Source organism: Theobroma umbraticum, unplaced genomic scaffold, assembly GCF_002168275.2.
Source record: "Theobroma umbraticum cultivar Fairchild unplaced genomic scaffold, ASM216827v3 scaffold_34.0, whole genome shotgun sequence".
In the NCBI taxonomy this organism is placed as follows: Eukaryota; Viridiplantae; Streptophyta; class Magnoliopsida; order Malvales; family Malvaceae; genus Theobroma; species Theobroma umbraticum.
In genome coordinates, this window is record NW_018397275.1 from 2,744,598 (window position 1) to 2,748,036 (window position 3,439).

The window sequence follows — 3,439 nt, forward strand, 5'->3', positions numbered from 1 at the left end:
TTAAGCTAGTGTTCTAATTTGGCTATGATGGTAATTGGTGTATGTCTACCCAAATCATAGATTAAATCACCTAAGTGACGTGAACATGCACTATTCAAACCTTAGTCTAATCTAAAATCTCCCTCTTGAGTCTCAATTTGATACACAAATCAATTAATTGTTGGCCAAGCAATCAAAAGGATTAAGAACATATTTGAATAAGCAAAACTATACCCATTCACAGTAAATAAAAGAGAAACAAATATTCAGATTATATGTTGAAATCCACCATAATCCTAGAAAGATAATTTAGTTCATAATATCTAAATAAAACATATCCAAAGAACTTTAGCCATGAATTCAAAATAAGAAAATAACACAAAAGGATAGAAATAAACTAGTATCGAATCCCGGTGAATCTCAAATGTCTCTCAATTGATCTGAAATTCTTGCTTGATTCTTTGCTTCAATTCTCTAGAAAAGCTACTTCCATTTTCCCTCTTGAATGCTCTCCAAAAAAGCTCTTAGCAAGGTGCCCTACTTTCCAATTTTCATCAAAAGTATATTTTTGGAAGTTAGGTTGGTGCCATGGCCATGGTTTTCTAGTGTTGTGGCACTGTGGTCTTCCTTGGTAGCCTCCTAGAATTTTTATGATGCCACAATGATGCTCAGCATTGTGGCCATGGTTCTTTGGTGCTTAGACGGTCTCACTTTTGGCAGCCCGACCATGAGTTACCCAAGGCCGCAGCCTTAATCCATGCTACCTTAAGTGTAGAACTGCACCTGTTTGTCAACTTCAAACATGATTTTCACCTTGATCTAGTCAGAGCTAGGTTAAGTGATAAGCATAAAAGTTATATCCCGTTCTCTTAGATTTCCAATGAATCAAAAATCATATCAAATGGACTTTGCCGCTCAAGTTATCATCAAATTACTATATGCATGAGTGACACCTTCACAACACTTACGATATCATAACTTTCTTTCACCTTGCTCATCATATTCTGCACAAAACAATGAGAAAAATCAGCAATAACTTTTGCTAAAGTAAATTAAGACAAAGTAAAGTGAAATTAAACTAACATAAACTAATTTAACTATGCAATACATAATTTGACTTACACTAGAAAAGTAGCTTAAAAGGTTAAGATTCGATCTTGAGCTTAAGGGTCTAGCCACTAAGGTCCCCAAAATGTGTTAAAAATAACGTTATATAGCAAAGCTATCATACCCCCAAACTTAAGATTTGCTAGTCCACGAGCAAAACAAAGAATTGAATGCAATAACTTAAACATGAAAACATGAAAGCATTCAACAAGAGTTCAATTGCACCATTTCATTTATTACTTTTAATATCCTCAAAAGTTACTTCCCATTCATAACTATAATCCACATACAAATATTATTCAAATTTATGTTTCAATTCAAATGCACGCTTATCATTAAGAGAAATTTCGCGTGTTTGTGAAAAACTTATCCTGATTATATAATGTTCTATGTGAAAAGACTACTCACACACACGGAATTTCACTTAGAACATTGTATAATTTAAATGTTTATATTGATGCAAAATTCAAATTGGTAATTAAATTCCATAAGGTTTTTTTCATCTCTCTTTCCACTAATATAGACTAACACTAAATCAAGGATCAATAAAACTTTAATTTAGCTTGTATTGTATGGCTAGTGTCAATGTACAATATGGGATAATGGATAGCTCAAATCACCCTAAGCACATAGTCAATCTAGGATCTATTTAGAGCTTTAATTCCCTTCACCTAGTCTATCCCTTTTTCATTAACATTTTTCTTTTGTTCAACATTTCATTCTTCTTTTCTTTCTTCCCCTTTTTCTTTTTCTGAATTTCACAGCCCCACACTTTTTTTTTGTGGGCATCGAGATGAATACAACTATACTTTTGAACTTTTTATCATTTTACATCTTTACTACCTTTGTCAGCATTTATGTCATAACTTCCTAAATAGACTTATGCACTTAGGAATTTGGGGTGAAAGAAATTGGAACTATCAATACAAGGTTTTAGGCTAAAAATTAAGTGTTAGATAAAGAAATAGTGTCGTAGGCTCAAAGGGGGAAACTAAGGATAATTTATGAAAAGGAAGGCTACAAAAGGCTTAATCGGTCAAAAAATGGCCTAAATCATTTCCTTAACTAAGTGTAGCCTAGAATTTTGCCTCTAGGGAGAATCAAACAAATTCTAGAACTTAATACATAATTCAGAATTTTCACATTCACATAAACCTTTTCTAAATTTGTACAATGAATCTAAGCGAAAGACATGGTGCTTAAAATGTAGAAATTTTGTCATAACAATAAATCTTAGCATATGAATTTACATAATATTCAAACAATGTTCACATGTTTCAAAGAATCAAAATGGGAATGAAAATAAGTTTTCATCATTGAATAGGTAAATTAAACGAAACTAGCATAATTAAATCTACTTCAAATGCTAATGCACATGCATAAAAAAATTTTTAACGAAAATAAACTAACCTAAACTATCCTAAAATATCACAAAAACTACTAACAATAAAACCTTTCCCCAAACCTAAATTGCACATTGTCCTCAATGTGAAAAGCAAATATGAATAAGAAAAAGAAACTACCTTATCAATGGTCACAATGCATGAAAAGCTCTAATTTTCTTCCTCTTTAACTTCATGCTTTCTAAACCAGTAGACTCAACAAACAAGAGAGGGAGAGGTTATAAGCACTTATTAAATAAAAAAACCAAACTAACTAAAATAACAATTAAACTTAAAAAGATATAGCTTGAGTTGCCTCCCAAGAAGTGCATTTTTAAAGTCACTACCTTGACTATGATACCCCATTTTTCACTTGTTCATCATCATAAAAATGATTGAGGCTTTGTTTCATTACCTTGAATGCTTTAGTAAGTGTACTAAAAATTTCAATATAGCTATAACACAAAACTTTTACCACCTTAAAAGTTTGCCGCCAATATAGTTGAAGTTGCCATGGTAAAAGATGGATGTGTGAACTAGAAAGTACTACTTGCTACCTAACCTCAAAATTACTATTATTAGAAGGTGATAGATTATGTTTATCATAACACTACTTGGTGTTAAGATGTAGTGGCAGGTGCTTTGATTGAAAAGTTGGTGTTTGTTTACTTGTAGGTGGTGAAGTAGGATTACCTATACTTTCATTGGCTAATTCCATTCTATAATAATAAGCTGTGTTTGAAGGATACTTAGTTGCATTGAAAATAATAAATTCAAGTACCTCTTCTCCTACTCTGAAAGTAATTTGACCTTCCCTCACATCGATTAGTGCACTTGTTGATGGGTTTAGTTATGGACGGCATTCTTAACATACGCAGCAAAAAGAAAATTAAAACTATATAACTAAACAACCAAAACATGCCTCCACCCATGGATCACCTTAGTGATATTTAACACATAAAAGCACAAAA